A 25,781-nucleotide genomic window follows, 5' to 3' on the forward strand; every position below is an offset into this window, starting at 1 on the left:
CGGCAGAAAAAGATTTTGTGAAAAAATCCCAAACCCCCGGGGTCACAATTTCATCAAAAATCTGACTTTCGGCGATTCACTCAGAAATGGTGCCAAACGGTTCCAAATGCTCCCCTGAGAGGTTTGGCAGTCGAAAAAGAAGGCTTTTCATCACAAGAAAAGAAATCAGCCCTCGACAACTTAACCGGCAGAAGAAGGTTTTTTGAAAAAATCCCTAACCCCCGGGGTCACCATTTCATCAAAAATCTGACTTTCGGCAATTCACTGAAAAATGGTGCCAAACGCTTGCAAATGCTCCCCTGAGAGGTTTGGCGTTCGAAACAGAAGGCTTTTTATCACAGGAAAAGAAATCAGCCCTCGACAACTTAACCGGCAGAAAAAGATTTTTTTGAAAAAATTCGTAACCCCCGGGGTCACAATTTCATCAAAAATCTGAGATTCTCCAATTCAATCAAAAGTGGTGCCAAACGGTTGCAAATGCTCCCCTGAGAGGTTTGGCGGTCGAAACAGAAGGCTTTTAATCACAGGAAAAGAAAACAGCCCTCGACAACTTAACCGGCAGAAAAAGATTTTGTGAAAAAATCCCAAACCCCCGGGGTCACAATTTCATCAAAAATCTGACTTTCGGCGATTCACTCAGAAATGGTGCCAAACGGTTCCAAATGCTCCCCTGAGAGGTTTGGCAGTCGAAACAGAAGGCTTTTCATCACAGGAAAAGAAATCAGCCCTCGACAACTTAACCGGCAGAAGAAGGTTTTTTGAAAAAATCCCTAACCCCCGGGGTCACAATTTCATCAAAAATCTGACTTTCGGCAATTCACTTAAAAATGGTGCCAAACGCTTGCAAATGCTCCCCTGAGAGGTTTGGCGTTCGAAACAGAAGGCTTTTTATCACAGGAAAAGAAATCAGCCCTCGACAACTTAACCGGCAGAAAAAGATTTTTTTGAAAAAATCCCTAACCCCCGGGGTCACAATTTCATCAAAAATCTGACTTTCGGCAATTCACTCAAAAATGGTGCCAAACGCTTGCAAATGCTCCCCTGAGAGGTTTGGCGTTCGAAACAGAAGGCTTTTTATCACAGGAAAAGAAATCAGCCCTCGACAACTTAACCGGCAGAAAAAGATTTTTTTGAAAAAATTCGTAACCCCCGGGGTCACAATTTCATCAAAAATCTGAGGTTCTCCAATTCAATCAAAAGTGGTGCCAAATGTTTGCAAATGCTCCCCTGAGAGGTTTGGCGGTCGAAACAGAAGGCTTTTTATCACAGGAAAAGAAATCAGCCCTCGACAACTTTACCGGCAGAAAAAGGTTTTTTGAAAAAATCCCTAACCCCCGGGGGGTCACAATTTCATAAAAAATCCGACTTTCGGCAATTCACTCAGAAATGGTGCCAAACGGTTCCAAATGCTCCCCTGAGAGGTTTGGCAGTCGAAACAGAACGCTTTTCATCACAGGAAAAGAAATCAGCCCTCGACAACTTAACCGGCAGAAAAAGATTTTTTTGAAAATATCCCTAACCCCCGGGGTCACAATTTCAGAAAAAATCTGACGTTCCCCAATTCACTCAGAAATGGTGCCAAACGGTTCCAAATGCTCCCCTGAGAGGTTTGGCAGTCGAAACAGAAGGCTTTTCATCACAGGAAAAGAAATCAGCCCTCGACAACTTAACCTGCAGAAAAAGGTTTTTTGAAAAAATTCCTAACCCCCGGGGTCACAATTTCATCAAAAATCTGACTTTCGGCAATTCACTCAAAAATGGTGCCAAACGCTTGCAAATGCTCCCCTGAGAGGTTTGGCGGTCGAAACAGAAGTCTTTTTATCACAGGAAAAGAAATCAGCCCTCGACAACTAAACCGGCAGAAAAAGATTTTTTTGAAAAAATTCGTAACCCCCGGGGTCACAATTTCATCAAAAATCTGAGGTTCTCCAATTCACTCAAATATGGTGCCAAACGCTTGCAAATGCTCCCCTGAGAGGTTTGGTGGTTGAAACAGTAGGCTTTTCATCACAGGAAAAGAAATCAGCCCTCGACAACTTTACCGGCAGAAAAATATTTTTTTGAAAAAATCCCTAACCCCCGGGGTCACAATTTCATCAAAAATCCGACTTTCGGCAATTCACTCAAAAATGGTGCCAAACGCTTGCAAATGCTCCCCAGAGAGGTTTGGCGGTCGAAACAGAAGGCTTTTTATCACAGGAAAAGAAATCAGCCCTCGACAACTTAACCGGCAGAAAAAGATTTTTTTGAAAAAATTCCTAACCCCCGGGGTCACAATTTCAGAAAAAATCTGACGTTCCCCAATTCACTCAAATATGGTGCCAAACGCTTGCAAATGCTCCCCTGAGAGGTTTGGCGTTCGAAACAGAAGGCTTTTTATCACAGGAAAAGAAATCAGCCCTCGACAACTTAACTGGCAGAAAAAGATTTTTTTGAAAAAATCCCTAAGCCCCGGGGTCACCATTTCATCAAAAATCTGACTTTCGGCAATTCACTGAAAAATGGTGCCATACGCTTGCAAATGCTCCCCTGAGAGGTTTGGCGTTCGAAACAGAAGGCTTTTTATCACAGGAAAAGAAATCAGCCCTCGACAACTTAACCGGCAGAAAAAGATTTTTTTGAAAAAATTCGTAACCCCCGGGGTCACAATTTCATCAAAAATCTGAGATTCTCCAATTCAATCAAAAGTGGTGCCAAACGGTTGCAAATGCTCCCCTGAGAGGTGTGGCGGTCGAAACAGAAGGCTTTTTATCACAGGAAAAGAAATCAGCCCTCGACAACTTTACCGGCAGAAAAAGGTTTTTTGAAAAAATCCCTAACCCCCGGGGTCACAATTTCATCAAAAATCCGACTTTCGGCAATTCACTCAGAAATGGTGCCAAACGCTTGCAAATGCTCCCCTGAGAGGTTTGGCGGTCGAAACAGAAGGCTTTTAATCACAGGAAAAGAAAACAGCCCTCGACAACTTAACCGGCAGAAAAAGATTTTGTGAAAAAATCCCAAACCCCCGGGGTCACAATTTCATCAAAAATCTGACTTTCGGCGATTCACTCAGAAATGGTGCCAAACGGTTCCAAATGCTCCCCTGAGAGGTTTGGCAGTCGAAAAAGAAGGCTTTTCATCACAGGAAAAGAAATCAGCCCTCGACAACTTAACCGGCAGAAGAAGGTTTTTTGAAAAAATCCCTAACCCCCGGGGTCACCATTTCATCAAAAATCTGACTTTCGGCAATTCACTGAAAAATGGTGCCAAACGCTTGCAAATGCTCCCCTGAGAGGTTTGGCGTTCGAAACAGAAGGCTTTTTATCACAGGAAAAGAAATCAGCCCTCGACAACTTAACCGGCAGAAAAAGATTTTTTTGAAAAAATTCGTAACCCCCGGGGTCACAATTTCATCAAAAATCTGAGATTCTCCAATTCAATCAAAAGTGGTGCCAAACGGTTGCAAATGCTCCCCTGAGAGGTTTGGCGGTCGAAACAGAAGGCTTTTAATCACAGGAAAAGAAAACAGCCCTCGACAACTTAACCGGCAGAAAAAGATTTTGTGAAAAAATCCCAAACCCCCGGGGTCACAATTTCATCAAAAATCTGACTTTCGGCGATTCACTCAGAAATGGTGCCAAACGGTTCCAAATGCTCCCCTGAGAGGTTTGGCAGTCGAAACAGAAGGCTTTTCATCACAGGAAAAGAAATCAGCCCTCGACAACTTAACCGGCAGAAGAAGGTTTTTTGAAAAAATCCCTAACCCCCGGGGTCACAATTTCATCAAAATCTGACTTTCGGCAATTCACTTAAAAATGGTGCCAAACGCTTGCAAATGCTCCCCTGAGAGGTTTGGCGTTCGAAACAGAAGGCTTTTTATCACAGGAAAAGAAATCAGCCCTCGACAACTTAACCGGCAGAAGAAGGTTTTTTGAAAAAATCCCTAACCCCCGGGGTCACAATTTCATCAAAAATCTGACTTTCGGCAATTCACTTAAAAATGGTGCCAAACGCTTGCAAATGCTCCCCTGAGAGGTTTGGCGTTCGAAACAGAAGGCTTTTTATCACAGGAAAAGAAATCAGCCCTCGACAACTTAACCGGCAGAAAAAGATTTTTTTGAAAAAATCCCTAACCCCCGGGGTCACAATTTCAGAAAAAATCTGACGTTTCCCAATTCACTCAGAAATGGTGCCAAACGGTTGCAAATGCTCCCCTGAGAGGTTTGGCGTGCGAAACAGAAGGCTTTTCATCACAGGAAAAGAAATCAGCCCTCGACAACTTAACCGGCAGAAAAAGATTTTTTTGAAAAAATTCCTAGCCCCCGGGGTCACAATTTCAGAACAAATCTGACGTTCCCCAATTCACTCAAATATGGTGCCAAACGCTTGCAAATGCTCCCCTGAGAGGTTTGGCGTTCGAAACAGAAGGCTTTTTATCACAGGAAAAGAAATCAGCCCTCGACAACTTAACTGGCAGAAAAAGATTTTTTTGAAAAAATCCCTAAGCCCCGGGGTCACCATTTCATCAAAAATCTGACTTTCGGCAATTCACTGAAAAATGGTGCCAAACGCTTGCAAATGCTCCCCTGAGAGGTTTGGCATTCGAAACAGAAGGCTTTTTATCACAGGAAAAGAAATCAGCCCTCGACAACTTAACCGGCAGAAAAAGATTTTTTTGAAAAAATCCCTAACCCCCGGGGTCACAATTTCAGAAAAAATCTGACGTTTCCCAATTCACTCAGAAATGGTGCCAAACGGTTGCAAATGCTCCCCTGAGAGGTTTGGCGTGCGAAACAGAAGGCTTTTCATCACAGGAAAAGAAATCAGCCCTCGACAACTTAACCGGCAGAAAAAGATTTTTTTGAAAAAATTCCTAACCCCCGGGGTCACAATTTCATCAAAAATCTGAGATTCTCCAATTCAATCAAAAGTGGTGCCAAACGGTTGCAAATGCTCCCCTGAGAGGTGTGGCGGTCGAAACAGAAAGCTTTTTATCACAGGAAAAGAAATCAGCCCTCGACAACTTTACCGACAGAAAAAGGTTTTTTGAAAAAATCCCTAACCCCCGGGGTCACAATTTCATCCAAAATCCGACTTTCGGCAATTCACTCAGAAATGGTGCCAAACGCTTGCAAATGCTCCCCTGAGAGGTTTGGCGGTCAAAACGGAAGGCTTTTAATCACAGGAAAAGAAAACAGCCCTCGACAACTTAACCGGCAGAAAAAGATTTTGTGAAAAAATCCCAAACCCCCGGGGTCACAATTTCATCAAAAATCTGACTTTCGGCGATTCACTCAGAAATGGTGCCAAACGGTTCCAAATGCTCCCCTGAGAGGTTTGGCAGTCGAAACAGAAGGCTTTTCATCACAGGAAAAGAAATCAGCCCTCGACAACTTAACCGGCAGAAAAAGATTTTTTTGAAAAAATCCCTAACCCCCGGGGTCACAATTTCAGAAAAAAATCTGACGTTCCCCAATTCACTCAAATATGGTGCCAAACGCTTGCAAATGCTCCCCTGAGAGGTTTGGCGTTCGAAACAGAAGGCTTTTTATCACAGGAAAAGAAATCAGCCCTCGACAACTTAACTGGCAGAAAAAGATTTTTTTGAAAAAATCCCTAAGCCCCGGGGTCACCATTTCATCAAAAATCTGACTTTCGGCAATTCACTCAAAAATGGTGCCAAACGCTTGCAAATGCTCCCCTGAGAGGTTTGGCGTTCGAAACAAAAGGCTTTTTATCACAGGAAAAGAAATCAGCCCTCGACAACTTAACCGGCAGATAAAGATTTTTTTGAAAAAATTCGTAACCCCCGGGGTCACAATTTGATCAAAAATCTGAGATTCTCCAATTCAATCAAAAGTGGTGCCAAACGGTTGCAAATGCTCCCCTGAGAGGTTTGGCGGTCGAAACAGAATGTTTTTTATCACAGGAAAAGAAATCAGCCCTCGACAACCGGCAGAAAAATATTTTTTTGAAAAAATCCCTAACCCCCGGGGTCACAATTTCAGAAAAAATCCGACTTTCGACAATTCACTCAAAAATGGTGCCAAACGCTTGCAAATGCTCCCCTGAGAGGTTTGGCGGTCGAAACAGAAGGCTTTTTATCACAGGAAAAGAAATCAGCCCTCGACAACTTAACCGGCAGAAAAAGGTTTTTTGAAAAAATCCCTAACCCCCGGGGTCACAATTTCATCAAAAATCTGACTTTCGGCAATTCACTCAGAAATGGTGCCAAACGGTTCCAAATGCTCCCCTGAGAGGTTTGGAAGTCGCAACAGAAGGCTTTTCATCACAGGAAAAGAAATCAGCCCTCGACAACTTAACCGGCAGAAAAAGATTTTTTTGAAAAAATCCTTAAGCCCCGGGGTCACAATTTCATAAAAAATCTGACTTTCGGCAATTCACTCAAAAATGGTGCCAAACGCTTGCAAATGCTCCCCTGAGAGGTTTGGCGTTCGAAACAGAAGGCTTTTTATCACAGGAAAAGAAATCAGCCCTCGACAACTTATCCGGCAGAAAAAGGTTTTTTGAAAAAATCCCTAACCTCCGGGGTCACAATTTCATCAAAAATCTGACTTTTGGCAATTCACTCAGAAATGGTGCCAAACGGTTCCAAATGCTCCCCTGAGAGGTTTGGCGGTCGAAACAGAAGGCTTTTTATCACAGGAAAAGAAATCAGCCCTCGACAACTTTACCGGCAGAAAAATATTTTTTTGAAAAAATCCCTAACCCCTGGGGTCACAATTTCATCAAAAATCTGACTTTCGGCAATTCACTTTAAAATGGTGCCAAACGGTTGCAAATGCTCCCCTGAGAGGTTTGGCGGTCGAAACAGAAGGCTTTTTATCACAGGAAAAGAAATCAGCCCTCGACAACTTAACCGGCAGAAAAAGGTTTTTTGAAAAAATCCCTAACCCCCGGGGTCACAATTTCATCAAAAATCTGAGGTTCTCCAATTCACTCAAAAATGGTGCCAAACGCTTGCAAATGCTCCCCTGAGAGGTTTGGCGTTCGAAACAGAAGGCTTTTTATCACAGGAAAAGAAATCAGCCCTCGACAACTTAACCGGCAGAAAAAGGTTTTTTGAAAAAATCCCTAACCCCCGGGGTCACAATTTCATCAAAAATCTGACTTTCGGCAATTCACTCAGAAATGGTGCCAAACGGTTCCAAATGCTCCCCTGAGAGGTTTGGCAGTCGCAACAGAAGGCTTTTCATCACAGGAAAAGAAATCAGCCCTCGACAACTTTACCGGCAGAAAAAGATTTTTTTGAAAAAATCCCTAACCCCCGGGGTCACAATTTCATCAAAAATCTGACTTTCGGCAATTCACTTTAAAATGGTGCCAAACGGTTGCAAATGCTCCCCTGAGAGGTTTGGCGGTCAAAACAGAATGCTTTTTATCACAGGAAAAGAAATCAGCCCTCGACAACCGGCAGGAAAATATTTTTTTGAAAAAATCCCTAACCCCCGGGGTCACAATTTCAGAAAAAATCCGACTTTCGACAATTCACTCAAAAATGGTGCCAAACCCTGCAAATGCTCCCCTGAGAGGTTTGGCGGTCGAAACAGAAGGCTTTTTATCACAGGAAAAGAAATCAGCCCTCGACAACTTAACCGGCAGAAAAAGATTTTTTTGAAAAAATCCCTAACCCCCGGGGTCACAATTTCATCAAAAATCCGACTTTCGACAATTCACTCAAAAATGGTTCCAAACCCTGCAAATGCTCCCCTGAGAGGTTTGGCGGTCGAAACAGAAGGGTTTTCATCACAGGAAAAGAAATCAGCCCTCGACAACTTAACCGGCAGAAAAAGGTTTTTTGAAAAAATCCCTAACCCCCGGGGTCACAATTTCATCAAAAATCTGACTTTCGGCAATTCACTTAAAAATGGTGCCAAACGCTTGGAAATGCTCCCCTGAGAGGTTTGGCGTTCGAAACAGAAGGCTTTTTATCACAGGAAAAGAAATCAGCCCTCGACAACTTAACTGGCAGAAAAAGATTTTTTTGAAAAAATCCCTAAGCCCCCGGTGTCACAATTTAATAAAAAAACTGACTTTCGGCAATTCACTCAAAAATGGTGCCAAACGGTTGCAAATGCTCCCCTGAGAGGTTTGGCGGTCGAAACAGAAGGGTTTTCATCACAGGAAAAGAAATCAGCCCTCGACAACTTAACCGACAGAAAAAGATTTTTTTGAAAAAATCCCTAACCCCCGGGGTCACAATTTCATCAAAAATCTGACTTTCTGCAATTCACTTAAAAATGGTGCCAAACGGTTGCAAATGCTCCCCTGAGAGGTTTGGCGGTCGAAACAGATTGCTTTTTATCACAGGAAAAGAAATCAGCCCTCGACCACAAACCGGCAGAAAAATATTTTTTTGAAAAAATCCCTAACCCCCGGGGTCACAATTTCATCAAAAATCCGACTTTCGACAATTCACTCAAAAATGGTTCCAAACCCTGCAAATGCTCCCCTGAGAGGTTTGGCGGTCAAAACAGAAGGCTTTTTATCACAGGAAAAGAAATCAGCCCTCGACAACTTAACCGCCAGAAAAAGATTTTTTTGAAAAAATCCTTAAGCCCCGGGGTCACAATTTCATAAAAAATCTGACTTTCGGCAATTCACTCAGAAATGGTGCCAAACGCTTGCAAATGCTCCCCTGAGAGGTTTGGAGTTCGAAACAGAAGGCTTTTTATCACAGGAAAAGAAATCAGCCCTCGACAACTTAACCGGCAGAAAAAGGTTTTTTGAAAAAATCCCTAACCCCCGGGGTCACAATTTCATCAAAAATCTGACTTTCGGCAATTCACTCAGAAATGCTGCCAAACGGTTCCAAATGCTCCCCTGAGAGGTTTGGCGGTCGAAACAGAAGGCTTTTTATCACAGGAAAAGAAATCAGCCCTCGACAACTTTACCGGCAGAAAAAGATTTTGTGAAAAAATCCCTAACCCCCGGGGTCACAATTTCATCAAAAATCCGTCTTTCGGCAATTCACTCAAAAATGGTGCCAAACGCTTGCAAATGCTCCCCTGAGAGGTTTGGCAGTCGAAACAGAAGGGTTTTCATCACAGGAAAAGAAATCAGCCCTCGACAACTTAACCGGCAGAAAAAGGTTTTTTGAAAAAATCCCTAACCCCCGGGGTCACAATTTCATCAAAAATCTGACTTTCGGCAATTCACTTAAAAATGGTGCCAAACGCTTTGAAATGCTCCCGTGAGAGGTTTGGCGTTCGAAGCAGAAGGCTTTTTATCACAGGAAAAGAAATCAGCCCTCGACAACTTAACTGGCAGTAAAAGATTTTTTTGAAAAAATCCCTAAGCCCCGGGGTCACAATTTTATAAAAAATCTGACTTTCGGCAATTCACTTAAAAATGGTGCCAAACGCTTGCAAATGCTCCCCTGAGAGGTTTGGCGTTCGAAACAGAAGGCTTTTTATCACAGGAAAAGAAATCAGCCCTAGACAACTTAACCGGCAGAAGAAGGTTTTTTGAAAAAATCCCTAACCCCCGGGGTCACAATTTTATCAAAAATCTGAGGTTCGGCAATTCACTCAAAAGTGGTGCCAAACGGTTGCAAATGCTCCCCTGAGAGGTTTGGCGGTCGAAACAGAAGGCTTTTTATCACAGGAAAAGAAATCAGCCCTCGACAACTTTACCGGCAGAAAAAGGTTTTTTTGGAAAAATCCCTAACCCCCGGGGTCACAATTTTATCAAAAATCTGACTTTCTGCAATTCATTCAAAAATGGTGCCAAATGGTTGCAAATGCTCCCCTGAGAGGTTTGGCGGTCGAAACAGAATGCTTTTTATCACAGGATAAGAAATCAGCCCTCGACAACAAACCGGCAGAGAAATATTTTTTTGAAAAAATCCCTAAGCCCCCGGTGTCACAATTTAATAAAAAAACTGACTTTCGGCAATTCACTCAAAAATGGTGCCAAACGGTTGCAAATGCTCCCCTGAGAGGTTTGGCGGTCGAAACAGAAGGGTTTTCATCACAGGAAAAGAAATCAGCCCTCGACAACTTAACCGACAGAAAAAGATTTTTTTGAAAAAATCCCTAACCCCCGGGGTCACAATTTCATCAAAAATCTGACTTTCTGCAATTCACTTAAAAATGGTGCCAAACGGTTGCAAATGCTCCCCTGAGAGGTTTGGCGGTCGAAACAGATTGCTTTTTATCACAGGAAAAGAAATCAGCCCTCGACCACAAACCGGCAGAAAAATATTTTTTTGAAAAAATCCCTAACCCCCGGGGTCACAATTTCATCAAAAATCCGACTTTCGACAATTCACTCAAAAATGGTTCCAAACCCTGCAAATGCTCCCCTGAGAGGTTTGGCGGTCAAAACAGAAGGCTTTTTATCACAGGAAAAGAAATCAGCCCTCGACAACTTAACCGCCAGAAAAAGATTTTTTTGAAAAAATCCTTAAGCCCCGGGGTCACAATTTCATAAAAAATCTGACTTTCGGCAATTCACTCAGAAATGGTGCCAAACGCTTGCAAATGCTCCCCTGAGAGGTTTGGAGTTCGAAACAGAAGGCTTTTTATCACAGGAAAAGAAATCAGCCCTCGACAACTTAACCGGCAGAAAAAGGTTTTTTGAAAAAATCCCTAACCCCCGGGGTCACAATTTCATCAAAAATCTGACTTTCGGCAATTCACTCAGAAATGCTGCCAAACGGTTCCAAATGCTCCCCTGAGAGGTTTGGCGGTCGAAACAGAAGGCTTTTTATCACAGGAAAAGAAATCAGCCCTCGACAACTTTACCGGCAGAAAAAGATTTTGTGAAAAAATCCCTAACCCCCGGGGTCACAATTTCATCAAAAATCCGTCTTTCGGCAATTCACTCAAAAATGGTGCCAAACGCTTGCAAATGCTCCCCTGAGAGGTTTGGCAGTCGAAACAGAAGGGTTTTCATCACAGGAAAAGAAATCAGCCCTCGACAACTTAACCGGCAGAAAAAGGTTTTTTGAAAAAATCCCTAACCCCCGGGGTCACAATTTCATCAAAAATCTGACTTTCGGCAATTCACTTAAAAATGGTGCCAAACGCTTTGAAATGCTCCCGTGAGAGGTTTGGCGTTCGAAGCAGAAGGCTTTTTATCACAGGAAAAGAAATCAGCCCTCGACAACTTAACTGGCAGTAAAAGATTTTTTTGAAAAAATCCCTAAGCCCCGGGGTCACAATTTTATAAAAAATCTGACTTTCGGCAATTCACTTAAAAATGGTGCCAAACGCTTGCAAATGCTCCCCTGAGAGGTTTGGCGTTCGAAACAGAAGGCTTTTTATCACAGGAAAAGAAATCAGCCCTAGACAACTTAACCGGCAGAAGAAGGTTTTTTGAAAAAATCCCTAACCCCCGGGGTCACAATTTTATCAAAAATCTGAGGTTCGGCAATTCACTCAAAAGTGGTGCCAAACGGTTGCAAATGCTCCCCTGAGAGGTTTGGCGGTCGAAACAGAAGGCTTTTTATCACAGGAAAAGAAATCAGCCCTCGACAACTTTACCGGCAGAAAAAGGTTTTTTTGGAAAAATCCCTAACCCCCGGGGTCACAATTTTATCAAAAATCTGACTTTCTGCAATTCATTCAAAAATGGTGCCAAATGGTTGCAAATGCTCCCCTGAGAGGTTTGGCGGTCGAAACAGAATGCTTTTTATCACAGGATAAGAAATCAGCCCTCGACAACAAACCGGCAGAGAAATATTTTTTTGAAAAAATCCCTAACCCCCGGGGTCACAATTTCAGAAACAAACTGACTTTCGGCAATTCACTTCAAAATGGTGCCAAACGCTTGCAAATGCTCCCCTGAGAGGTTTGGCGGTCGAAACAGAAGGCTTTTTATCCCAGGAAAAGAAATCAGCCCTCGACAACAAACCGGCAGAGAAATGTTTTTTTGAAAAAATCCCTATCCCCCGGGGTCCCAATTTCAGAAAAAATCCGACTTTCGGCAACTCACTCAAAAATGGTGCCAAATGGATGCAAATGCTCCCCTGAGAGGTTTGGTGGTCGAACCAGTAGGCTTTTTATCACAGGAGAAGAAATCAGCCCTCGACAACTTAACCGGCAGAAGAAGGTTTTTTGAAAAAATCCCTAACCCCCGGGGTCACAATTTCATCAAAAATCTGGCTTTCGGCAATTCACTCAGAAATGGTGCGAAACGGTTCGAAATGCTCCCCTGAGAGGTTTGGCGTTCGAAACAGAAGGCTTTTTATCACAGGAAAAGAAATCAGGCCTCGACAACTTAACTGGCAGAAAAAGATTTTTTCGAAAAAATCCCTAACCCCTGGGGTCACAATTTCATCAAAAATCTGACTTTCTGCAATTCACTTAAAAATGGTGCCAAACGGTTGCAAATGCTCCCCTGAGAGGTTTGGCGGTCCAAACAGAAAGCTTTTTATCACAGGAAAAGAAATCAGCCCTCGACAACAAACCGGCAGAAAAAGATTTTTTTGAAAACATCCCTAACCCCCGGGGTCACAATTTCATCAAAAATCTGACGTTCCCCAATTCACTCAAATATGGTGCCAAACGCTTGCAAATGCTCCCCTGAGAGGTTTGGCGTTCGAAACAGAAGGCTTTTTATCACAAAAGAAATCAGCCCTCGACAACTTAACTGGCAGAAAAAGATTTTTGTGAAAAAATCCCTATCCCCCGGGATCACAATTTCAGAAACAAACTGACTTTCGGCAATTCACTCAAAAATGGTGCCAAACGCTTGCAAATGCTCCCCTGAGAGGTTTGGCGGTCGAAACAGAATGCTTTTTATCACAGGAAAAGAAATCAGCCCTCGACAACTTAACCGGCGGAAAAGATTTTTTTGAAAAAATCCCTAAGCCCCGGGGTCACAATTTCATAAAAAATCTGACGTTCCCCAATTCACTCAAATATGGTGCCAAACGCTTGCAAATGCTCCCTTGAGAGGTTTGGCGTTCGAAACAGAAGGCTTTTTATCACAGGAAAAGAAATCAGCCCTCGACAACTTAACTGGCAGAAAAAGATTTTTTTGAAAAAATCCCTAAGCCCCCGGGGTCACATTTTAATAAAAAAACTGACTTTCGGCAATTCACTCAAAAATGGTGCCAAACGGTTGCAAATGCTCCCCTGAGAGGTTTGGCAGTCGAAACAGAAGGGTTTTCATCACAGGAAAAGAAATCAGCCCTCGACAACTTAACCGGCAGAAAAATATTTTTTTGAAAAAATCCCTAACCCCCGGGGTCACAATTTCATCAAAAATCTGACTTTCTGCAATTCACTTAAAAATGGTGCCAAACGGTTGCAAATGCTCCCCTGAGAGGTTTGGCGGTCGAAACAGAATGCTTTTTATCACAGAAAAAGAAATCAGCCCTCGACCACAAACCGGCAGAAAAATATTTTTTTGAAAAAATCCCTAACCCCCGGGGTCACAATTTCAGAAAAAATCCGACTTTCGGCAATTCACTCAAAAATGGTGCCAAACGCTTGCAAATGCTCCCCTGAGAGGTTTGGCGGTCGAAACAGAAGGCTTTTTATCACAGGAAAAGAAATCAGCCCTCGACAACTTAACCGGCAGAAGAAGGTTTTTTGAAAGAATCCCTAACCCCCGGGGTCACAATTTCATCAAAAATCTGGCTTTCGACAATTCACTCAGAAATGGTGCCAAACGGTTCGAAATGCGCCCCTGAGAGGTTTGGTGTTCGAAACAGAAGGCTTTTCATCACAGGAAAAGAAATCAGCCCTCGACAACAAACCGGCAGAAAAATATTTTTTTGAAAAAATCCCTAACCCCCGGGGTCACAATTTCATCAAAAATCTGACGTTCCCCAATTCACTCAAATATGGTGCCATACGCTTGCAAATGCTCCCCTGAGAGGTTTGGCGGTCGAAACAGAAGGCTTTTTATCACAAGAAAAGAAATCAGCCCTTGACAACTTAACTGGCAGAAAAAGATTTTTTTGAAAAAATCCCTATCCCCCGGGGTCACAATTTCAGAAACAAACTGACTTTCGGCAATTCACTCAAAAATGGTGCCAAACGCTTGCAAATGCTCCCCTGAGAGGTTTGGCGGTCGAAACAGAATGCTTTTTATCACAGGAAAAGAAATCAGCCCTCGACAACTTAACCGGCAGAAAAGGTTTTTTTGAAAAAATCCCTATCCCCCGGGGTCACAATTTCATAAAAAATCTGACTTTCTGCAATTCACTCAAAAATGGTGCCAAACGGTTCCAAATGCTCCCCTGAGAGGTTTGGCGTTCGAAACAGAATGCTTTTTATCACAGGAAAAGAAAGCAGCCCTCGACAACAAACCGGCAGAGAAATGTTTTTTTGAAAAAATCCCTATCCCCCGGGGTCCCAATTTCAGAAACAAACTGACTTTCGGCAACTCACTCAAAAATGGTGCCAAATGGATGCAAATGCTCCCCTGAGAGGTTTGGTGGTCGAACCAGTAGGCTTTTTATCACAGGAGAAGAAATCAGCCCTAGACAACTTTACCAGCAGAAAAATATTTTTTTGAAAAAATCCCTAACCCTCGGGGTCACAATTTCATCAAAAATCTGACTTTCTGCAATTCACTCAAAAATGGTGCCAAACGGTTCCAAATGCTCCCCTGAGAGGTTTGGCGATCGAAACAGAAGGCTTTTAATCACAGTAAAATGAAATCAGCCCTCGACAACTTAACCCGCAGAAAAAGATTTTTTGAAAAAATCCCTAACCCCCGCGGTCACAATTTCATCAAAAATCTGACTTTCGGCAATTCACTCACAAATGGTGCCAAACGCTTGCAAATGCTCCCCTGAGAGGTTTGGCAGTCGAAACAGAAGGCTTTTCATCACAGGAAAAGAAATCAGCCCTCGACAACTTAACCGGCAGAAAAAGATTTTTTTGAAAAAATCCCTAACCCCCGGGGTCACAATTTCAGAAAGAATCTGACTTTCGGCAATTCACTCAGAAATGGTGCCAAACGGTTTCAAATGCTCCCCTGAGAGGTTTGGCGGTCGAAACAAAAGACTTTTAATCACAGGAAAAGAAATCAGCCCTCGACAACTTAACCGGCAGAAAAAGATTTTTTTGGAAAAATCCCTAACCCCCAGGGTCACAATTTCATCAAAAATCTATGGTTCTCCAATTCACTCAAAAATGGAAACAAACGGATGCAAATGCTCCCCTGAGAGGTTTGGCGGTCGAAACAGAAAGCTTTTTATCACAGGAAAAGAAATTAGCCCTCGACAACTTAACCGGCAGAAAAAGGTTTTTTGAAAAAATCCCTAACCCCCGGGGTCACAATTTCATCAAAAATTTGAGGTTCTCCAATTCACTCAAAAATGGTGCCAAACGGATGCAAATGCTCCCCTGAGAGGTTTGGTGGTCGAACCAGTAGGCTTTTCATCACAGGAAAAGTAATCAGCCCTAGACAACTTTACCGGCAGAAAAATATTTTTTTGAAAAAATCCCTAACACCCGGGGTCACAATTTCATCAAAAATCTGACTTTCTGCAATTCACACAAAAATGGTGCCAAACGGTTCCAAATGCTCCCCTGAGAGGTTTGGCAGTCGAAAGAGAAGGCTTTTCATCACAGGAAAAGAAATCAGCCCTCGACTACTTAACCGGCAGAAAAAGATTTTTTGAAAAAATCCCTAACCCCCGGGGTCACAATTTCATCAAAAATCTGACTTTTGGCAATTCACTCAGAAATGGTGCCAAACGGATCCAAATGCTCCCCTGAGAGGTTTGGCGGTCGAAACAGAAAGCTTTTTATCATAGGAAAAGAAATCAGCCCTCGACAACTTAACCGGCAGAAAAAGATTTTTTTGAAAAAATCCCTAACCCCCGGGGTCACAATTTCATTAAAAATCTGACTTTCGGCAATTCACTTTAAAATGGTGCCAAACGGTTGCAAATGCTCCCCTGAGAGGTTTGGCGGTCGAAACAGAATGCTTTTTATCACAGGAAAAGAAATCAGCCCTCGACAACCAGCAGAAAAAGATTTTTTTGAAAAAATCCCTAACCCCCGGGGTCACAATTTCATAAAAAATCTGACTTTCGACAATTCACTCAAAAATGGTTCCAAACCCTGCAAATGCTCCCCTGAGAGGTTTGGCGGTCGAAACAGAAGGCTTTTTATCACAGGAAAAGAAATCAGCCCTCGACAACTTAACCGGCAGAAAAAGGTTTTTTGAAAAAATCCCTAAGCCCCGGGGTCACAATTTCATCAAAAATCTGATTTTCGGCAATTCCCTCAGAAATGGTGCCAAACGGTTCCAAATGCTCCCCTGAGAGGTTTGGCAGTCGCAACAGAAGGCTTTTCATCACAGGAAAAGAAATCAGCCCTCGACAACTTAACCGCCAGAAAAAGATTTTTTTGAAAAAATCCTTAAGCCCCGGGGTCACAATTTCATAAAAAATCTGACTTTCGGCAATTCACTCAAAAATGGTGCCAAACGCTTGCAAATGCTCCCCTGAGAGGTTTGGCGTTCGAAACAGAAGGCTTTTTATCACAGGAAAAGAAATCAGCCCTCGACAACTTAACCGGCAGAAAAAGGTTTTTTGAAAAAATCCCTAACCCCCGGGGTCACAATTTCATCAAAAATCTGACTTTCGGCAATTCACTCAGAAATGCTGCCAAACGGTTCCAAATGCTCCCCTGAGAGGTTTGGCGATCGAAACAGAAGGCTTTTTATCACAGGAAAAGAAATCAGCCCTCGACAACTTTACCGGCAGAACAATATTTTTTTGAAAAAATCCCTAACCCCCGGGGTCACAATTTCATCAAAAATCCGACTTTCGGCAATTCACTCAAAAATGGTGCCAAACGCTTGCAAATGCTCCCCTGAGAGGTTTGGCGGTCGAAACAGAAGGGTTTTCATCACAGGAAAAGAAATCAGCCCTCGACAACTTAACCGGCAGAAAAAGGTTTTTTGAAAAAATCCCTAACCCCCGGGGTCACAATTTCATCAAAAATCTGACTTTCGGCAATTCACTTAAAAATGGTGCCAAACGCTTGGAAATGCTCCCCTGAGAGGTTTGGCGTTCGAAAGAGAAGGCTTTTTATCACAGGAAAAGAAATCAGCCCTCGACAACTTAACTGGCAGAAAAAGATTTTTTTGAAAAAATCCCTAAGCCCCCGGTGTCACAATTTAATAAAAAAACTGACTTTCGGCAATTCACTCAAAAATGGTGCCAAACGGTTGCAAATGCTCCCCTGAGAGGTTTGGCGGTCGAAACAGAAGGGTTTTCATCACAGGAAAAGAAATCAGCCCTCGACAACTTATCCGGCAGAAAAAGATTTTTTTGAAAAAATCCCTAACCCCCGGGGTCACAATTTCATCAAAAATCTGACTTTCGGCAATTCACTTAAAAATGGTGCCAAACGGTTGCAAATGCTCCCCTGAGAGGTTTGGCGGTCGAAACAGAAGGCTTTTTATCACAGGAAAAGAAATCAGCCCTCGACAACTTAACCGGCAGAAGAAGGTTTTTTGAAAAAATCCCTAACCCCCGGGGTCACAATTTCATCAAAAATCTGACTTTCTGCAATTCATTCAAAAATGGTGCCAATCGCTTGCAAATGCTCCCCTGAGAGGTTTGGCAGTCGAAACAGAAGGGTTTTCATCACAGGAAAAGAAATCAGCCCTCGACAACTTAACCGGCAGAAAAAGGTTTTTTGAAAAAATCCCTAACCCCCGGGGTCACAATTTCATCAAAAATCTGACTTTCGGCAATTCACTTAAAAATGGTGCCAAACGCTTTGAAATGCTCCCGTGAGAGGTTTGGCGTTCGAAGCAGAAGGCTTTTTATCACAGGAAAAGAAATCAGCCCTCGACAACTTAACTGGCAGTAAAAGATTTTTTTGAAAAAAATCCCTAAGCCCCGGGGTCACAATTTCATAAAAAATCTGACTTTCGGCAATTCACTCAAAAATGGTGCCAAACACTTGCAAATGCTCCCCTGAGAGGTTTGGCGTTCGAAACAGAAGGCTTTTTATCACAGGAAAAGAAATCAGCCCTAGACAACTTAACCGGCAGAAGAAGGTTTTTTGAAAAAATCCCTAACCCCCGGGGTCACAATTTTATCAAAAATCTGAGGTTCGGCAATTCACTCAAAAGTGGTGCCAAACGGTTTCAAATGCTCCCCTGAGAGGTTTGGCGGTCGAAACAGAAGGCTTTTTATCACAGGAAAAGAAATCAGCCCTCGACAACTTTACCGGCAGAAAAAGGTTTTTTTGGAAAAATCCCTAACCCCCGGGGTCACAATTTTATCAAAAATCTGACTTTCTGCAATTCATTCAAAAATGGTGCCAAATGGTTGCAAATGCTCCCCTGAGAGGTTTGGCGGTCGAAACAGAATGCTTTTTATCACAGGATAAGAAATCAGCCCTCGACAACAAACCGGCAGAGAAATATTTTTTTGAAAAAATCCCTATCCCCCGGGGTCACAATTTCAGAAACAAACTGACTTTCGGCAATTCACTTCAAAATGGTGCCAAACGCTTGCAAATGCTCCCCTGAGAGGTTTGGCGGTCGAAACAGAAGGCTTTTTATCACAGGAAAAGAAATCAGCCCTCGACAACAAACCGGCAGAGAAATGTTTTTTTGAAAAAATCCCTATCCCCCGGGGTCCCAATTTCAGAAAAAATCCGACTTTCGGCAACTCACTCAAAAATGGTGCCAAATGGATGCAAATGCTCCCCTGAGAGGTTTGGTGGTCGAACCAGTAGGCTTTTTATCACAGGAGAAGAAATCAGCCCTCGACAACTTAACCGGCAGAAGAAGGTTTTTTGAAAAAATCCCTAACCCCCGGGGTCACAATTTCATCAAAAATCTGGCTTTCGGCAATTCACTCAGAAATGGTGCGAAACGGTTCGAAATGCTCCCCTGAGAGGTTTGGCGTTCGAAACAGAAGGCTTTTTATCACAGGAAAAGAAATCAGGCCTCGACAACTTAACTGGCAGAAAAAGATTTTTTCGAAAAAATCCCTAACCCCTGGGGTCACAATTTCATCAAAAATCTGACTTTATGCAATTCACTTAAAAATGGTGCCAAACGGTTGCAAATGCTCCCCTGAGAGGTTTGGCGGTCCAAACAGAAAGCTTTTTATCACAGGAAAAGAAATCAGCCCTCGACAACAAACCGGCAGAAAAAGATTTTTTTGAAAACATCCCTAACCCCCGGGGTCACAATTTCATCAAAAATCTGACGTTCCCCAATTCACTCAAATGTGGTGCCAAACGCTTGCAAATGCTCCCCTGAGAGGTTTGGCGTTCGAAACAGAAGGCTTTTTATCACAAAAGAAATCAGCCCTCGACAACTTAACTGGCAGAAAAAGATTTTTTTGAAAAAACCCCTATACCCCGGGATCACAATTTCAGAAACAAACTGACTTTCGGCAATTCACTTCAAAATGGTGCCAAACGCTTGCAAATGCTCCCCTGAGAGGTTTGGCGGTCGAAACAGAAGGCTTTTTATCACAGGAAAAGAAATCAGCCCTCGACAACAAACCGGCAGAGAAATGTTTTTTTGAAAAAATCCCTATCCCCCGGGGTCCCAATTTCAGAAAAAATCCGACTTTCGGCAACTCACTCAAAAATGGTGCCAAATGGATGCAAATGCTCCCCTGAGAGGTTTGGTGGTCGAACCAGTAGGCTTTTTATCACAGGAGAAGAAATCAGCCCTCGACAACTTAACCGGCAGAAGAAGGTTTTTTGAAAAAATCCCTAACCCCCGGGGTCACAATTTCATCAAAAATCTGGCTTTCGGCAATTCACTCAGAAATGGTGCGAAACGGTTCGAAATGCTCCCCTGAGAGGTTTGGCGTTCGAAACAGAAGGCTTTTTATCACAGGAAAAGAAATCAGGCCTCGACAACTTAACTGGCAGAAAAAGATTTTTTCGAAAAAATCCCTAACCCCTGGGGTCACAATTTCATCAAAAATCTGACTTTATGCAATTCACTTAAAAATGGTGCCAAACGGTTGCAAATGCTCCCCTGAGAGGTTTGGCGGTCCAAACAGAAAGCTTTTTATCACAGGAAAAGAAATCAGCCCTCGACAACAAACCGGCAGAAAAAGATTTTTTTGAAAACATCCCTAACCCCCGGGGTCACAATTTCATCAAAAATCTGACGTTCCCCAATTCACTCAAATGTGGTGCCAAACGCTTGCAAATGCTCCCCTGAGAGGTTTGGCGTTCGAAACAGAAGGCTTTTTATCACAAAAGAAATCAGCCCTCGACAACTTAACTGGCAGAAAAAGATTTTTTTGAAAAAATCCCTATCCCCCGGGATCACAATTTCAGAAACAAACTGACTTTCGGCAATTCACTCAAAAATGGTGCCAAACGCTTGCAAATGCTCCCCTGAGAGGTTTGGCGGTCGGAACAGAATGCTTTTTATCACAGGAAAAGAAATCAGCCCTCGACAACTTAACCGGCAGAAAAGATTTTTTTGAAAAAATCCCTAAGCCCCGGGGTCACAATTTCATAAAAAATCTGACGTTCCCCAATTCACTCAAATATGGTGCCAAACGCTTGCAAATGCTCCCCTGAGAGGTTTGGCGTTCGAAACAGAAGGCTTTTTATCACAGGAAAAGAAATCAGCCCTCGACAACTTAACTGGCAGAAAAAGATTTTTTTGAAAAAATCCCTAAGCCCCGGGGTCACAATTTCATAAAAAATCTGACTTTCTGCAATTCACTCAAAAATGGTGCCAAACGGTTCCAAATGCTCCCCTGAGAGGTTTGGCGTTCGAAACAGAATGCTTTTTATCACAGGAAAAGAAATCAGCCCTCGACAACAAACCGGCAGAGAAATGTTTTTTTGAAAAAATCCCTATCCCCCGGGGTCCCAATTTCAGAAACAAACTGACTTTCGGCAACTCACTCAAAAATGGTGCCAAATGGATGCAAATGCTCCCCTGAGAGGTTTGGTGGTCGAACCAGTAGGCTTTTTATCACAGGAGAAGAAATCAGCCCTAGACAACTTTACCAGCAGAAAAATATTTTTTTGAAAAAATCCCTAACCCTCGGGGTCACAATTTCATCAAAAATCTGACTTTCTGCAATTCACTCAAAAATGGTGCCAAACGCTTGCAAGTGCTCCCCTGAGAGGTTTGGCGTTCGAAACAGAAGGCTTTTTATCACAGGAAAAGAAATCAGCCCTCGACAACTTAACTGGCAGAAAAAGATTTTTTTGAAAAAATCCCTAAGCCCCGGGGTCACCATTTCATCAAAAATCTGACTTTCGGCAATTCACTCAAAAATGGTGCCAAACGCTTGCAAATGCTCCCCTGAGAGGTTTGGCGTTCGAAACAAAAGGCTTTTTATCACAGGAAAAGAAATCAGCCCTCGACAACTTAACCGGCAGATAAAGATTTTTTTGAAAAAATTCGTAACCCCCGGGGTCACAATTTGATCAAAAATCTGAGATTCTCCAATTCAATCAAAAGTGGTGCCAAACGGTTGCAAATGCTCCCCTGAGAGGTTTGGCGGTCGAAACAGAATGTTTTTTATCACAGGAAAAGAAATCAGCCCTCGACAACCGGCAGAAAAATATTTTTTTGAAAAAATCCCTAACCCCCGGGGTCACAATTTCAGAAAAAATCCGACTTTCGACAATTCACTCAAAAATGGTGCCAAACGCTTGCAAATGCTCCCCTGAGAGGTTTGGCGGTCGAAACAGAAGGCTTTTTATCACAGGAAAAGAAATCAGCCCTCGACAACTTAACCGGCAGAAAAAGGTTTTTTGAAAAAATCCCTAACCCCCGGGGTCACAATTTCATCAAAAATCTGACTTTCGGCAATTCACTCAGAAATGGTGCCAAACGGTTCCAAATGCTCCCCTGAGAGGTTTGGAAGTCGCAACAGAAGGCTTTTCATCACAGGAAAAGAAATCAGCCCTCGACAACTTAACCGGCAGAAAAAGATTTTTTTGAAAAAATCCTTAAGCCCCGGGGTCACAATTTCATAAAAAATCTGACTTTCGGCAATTCACTCAAAAATGGTGCCAAACGCTTGCAAATGCTCCCCTGAGAGGTTTGGCGTTCGAAACAGAAGGCTTTTTATCACAGGAAAAGAAATCAGCCCTCGACAACTTATCCGGCAGAAAAAGGTTTTTTGAAAAAATCCCTAACCTCCGGGGTCACAATTTCATCAAAAATCTGACTTTTGGCAATTCACTCAGAAATGGTGCCAAACGGTTCCAAATGCTCCCCTGAGAGGTTTGGCGGTCGAAACAGAAGGCTTTTTATCACAGGAAAAGAAATCAGCCCTCGACAACTTTACCGGCAGAAAAATATTTTTTTGAAAAAATCCCTAACCCCTGGGGTCACAATTTCATCAAAAATCTGACTTTCGGCAATTCACTTTAAAATGGTGCCAAACGGTTGCAAATGCTCCCCTGAGAGGTTTGGCGGTCGAAACAGAAGGCTTTTTATCACAGGAAAAGAAATCAGCCCTCGACAACTTAACCGGCAGAAAAAGGTTTTTTGAAAAAATCCCTAACCCCCGGGGTCACAATTTCATCAAAAATCTGAGGTTCTCCAATTCACTCAAAAATGGTGCCAAACGCTTGCAAATGCTCCCCTGAGAGGTTTGGCGTTCGAAACAGAAGGCTTTTTATCACAGGAAAAGAAATCAGCCCTCGACAACTTAACCGGCAGAAAAAGGTTTTTTGAAAAAATCCCTAACCCCCGGGGTCACAATTTCATCAAAAATCTGACTTTCGGCAATTCACTCAGAAATGGTGCCAAACGGTTCCAAATGCTCCCCTGAGAGGTTTGGCAGTCGCAACAGAAGGCTTTTCATCACAGGAAAAGAAATCAGCCCTCGACAACTTTACCGGCAGAAAAAGATTTTTTTGAAAAAATCCCTAACCCCCGGGGTCACAATTTCATCAAAAATCTGACTTTCGGCAATTCACTTTAAAATGGTGCCAAACGGTTGCAAATGCTCCCCTGAGAGGTTTGGCGGTCGAAACAGAATGCTTTTTATCACAGGAAAAGAAATCAGCCCTCGACAACCGGCAGAAAAATATTTTTTTGAAAAAATCCCTAACCCCCGGGGTCACAATTTCAGAAAAAATCCGACTTTCGACAATTCACTCAAAAATGGTGCCAAACCCTGCAAATGCTCCCCTGAGAGGTTTGGCGGTCGAAACAGAAGGCTTTTTATCACAGGAAAAGAAATCAGCCCTCGACAACTTAACCGGCAGAAAAAGATTTTTTTGAAAAAATCCCTAACCCCCGGGGTCACAATTTCATCAAAAATCCGACTTTCGACAATTCACTCAAAAATGGTTCCAAACCCTGCAAATGCTCCCCTGAGAGGTTTGGCGGTCGAAACAGAAGGGTTTTCATCACAGGAAAAGAAATCAGCCCTCGACAACTTAACCGGCAGAAAAAGGTTTTTTGAAAAAATCCCTAACCCCCGGGGTCACAATTTCATCAAAAATCTGACTTTCGGCAATTCACTTAAAAATGGTGCCAAACGCTTGGAAATGCTCCCCTGAGAGGTTTGGCGTTCGAAACAGAAGGCTTTGTATCACAGGAAAAGAAATCAGCCCTCGACAACTTAACTGGCAGAAAAAGATTTTTTTGAAAAAATCCCTAAGCCCCCGGTGTCACAATTTAATAAAAAAACTGACTTTCGGCAATTCACTCAAAAATGGTGCCAAACGGTTGCAAATGCTCCCCTGAGAGGTTTGGCGGTCGAAACAGAAGGGTTTTCATCACAGGAAAAGAAATCAGCCCTCGACAACTTAACCGACAGAAAAAGATTTTTTTGAAAAAATCCCTAACCCCCGGGGTCACAATTTCATCAAAAATCTGACTTTCTGCAATTCACTTAAAAATGGTGCCAAACGGTTGCAAATGCTCCCCTGAGAGGTTTGGCGGTCGAAACAGATTGCTTTTTATCACAGGAAAAGAAATCAGCCCTCGACCACAAACCGGCAGAAAAATATTTTTTTGAAAAAATCCCTAACCCCCGGGGTCACAATTTCATCAAAAATCCGACTTTCGACAATTCACTCAAAAATGGTTCCAAACCCTGCAAATGCTCCCCTGAGAGGTTTGGCGGTCAAAACAGAAGGCTTTTTATCACAGGAAAAGAAATCAGCCCTCGACAACTTAACCGCCAGAAAAAGATTTTTTTGAAAAAATCCTTAAGCCCCGGGGTCACAATTTCATAAAAAATCTGACTTTCGGCAATTCACTCAGAAATGGTGCCAAACGCTTGCAAATGCTCCCCTGAGAGGTTTGGAGTTCGAAACAGAAGGCTTTTTATCACAGGAAAAGAAATCAGCCCTCGACAACTTAACCGGCAGAAAAAGGTTTTTTGAAAAAATCCCTAACCCCCGGGGTCACAATTTCATCAAAAATCTGACTTTCGGCAATTCACTCAGAAATGCTGCCAAACGGTTCCAAATGCTCCCCTGAGAGGTTTGGCGGTCGAAACAGAAGGCTTTTTATCACAGGAAAAGAAATCAGCCCTCGACAACTTTACCGGCAGAAAAAGATGTTGTGAAAAAATCCCTAACCCCCGGGGTCACAATTTCATCAAAAATCCGTCTTTCGGCAATTCACTCAAAAATGGTGCCAAACGCTTGCAAATGCTCCCCTGAGAGGTTTGGCAGTCGAAACAGAAGGGTTTTCATCACAGGAAAAGAAATCAGCCCTCGACAACTTAACCGGCAGAAAAAGGTTTTTTGAAAAAATCCCTAACCCCCGGGGTCACAATTTCATCAAAAATCTGACTTTCGGCAATTCACTTAAAAATGGTGCCAAACGCTTTGAAATGCTCCCGTGAGAGGTTTGGCGTTCGAAGCAGAAGGCTTTTTATCACAGGAAAAGAAATCAGCCCTCGACAACTTAACTGGCAGTAAAAGATTTTTTTGAAAAAATCCCTAAGCCCCGGGGTCACAATTTTATAAAAAATCTGACTTTCGGCAATTCACTTAAAAATGGTGCCAAACGCTTGCAAATGCTCCCCTGAGAGGTTTGGCGTTCGAAACAGAAGGCTTTTTATCACAGGAAAAGAAATCAGCCCTCGACAACTTTACCGACAGAAAAAGGTTTTTTGAAAAAATCCCTAACCCCCGGGGTCACAATTTCATCCAAAATCCGACTTTCGGCAATTCACTCAGAAATGGTGCCAAACGCTTGCAAATGCTCCCCTGAGAGGTTTGGCGGTCAAAACGGAAGGCTTTTAATCACAGGAAAAGAAAACAGCCCTAGACAACTTAACCGGCAGAAGAAGGTTTTTTGAAAAAATCCCTAACCCCCGGGGTCACAATTTTATCAAAAATCTGAGGTTCGGCAATTCACTCAAAAGTGGTGCCAAACGGTTGCAAATGCTCCCCTGAGAGGTTTGGCGGTCGAAACAGAAGGCTTTTTATCACAGGAAAAGAAATCAGCCCTCGACAACTTTACCGGCAGAAAAAGGTTTTTTTGGAAAAATCCCTAACCCCCGGGGTCACAATTTTATCAAAAATCTGACTTTCTGCAATTCATTCAAAAATGGTGCCAAATGGTTGCAAATGCTCCCCTGAGAGGTTTGGCGGTCGAAACAGAATGCTTTTTATCACAGGATAAGAAATCAGCCCTCGACAACAAACCGGCAGAGAAATATTTTTTTGAAAAAATCCCTAACCCCCGGGGTCACAATTTCAGAAACAAACTGACTTTCGGCAATTCACTTCAAAATGGTGCCAAACGCTTGCAAATGCTCCCCTGAGAGGTTTGGCGGTCGAAACAGAAGGCTTTTTATCACAGGAAAAGAAATCAGCCCTCGACAACAAACCGGCAGAGAAATGTTTTTTTGAAAAAATCCC

Source organism: Podarcis tiliguerta (assembly GCF_965153285.1).
Source record: "Podarcis tiliguerta genome assembly, chromosome: 10".
Taxonomy (NCBI): domain Eukaryota; kingdom Metazoa; phylum Chordata; class Lepidosauria; order Squamata; family Lacertidae; genus Podarcis; species Podarcis tiliguerta.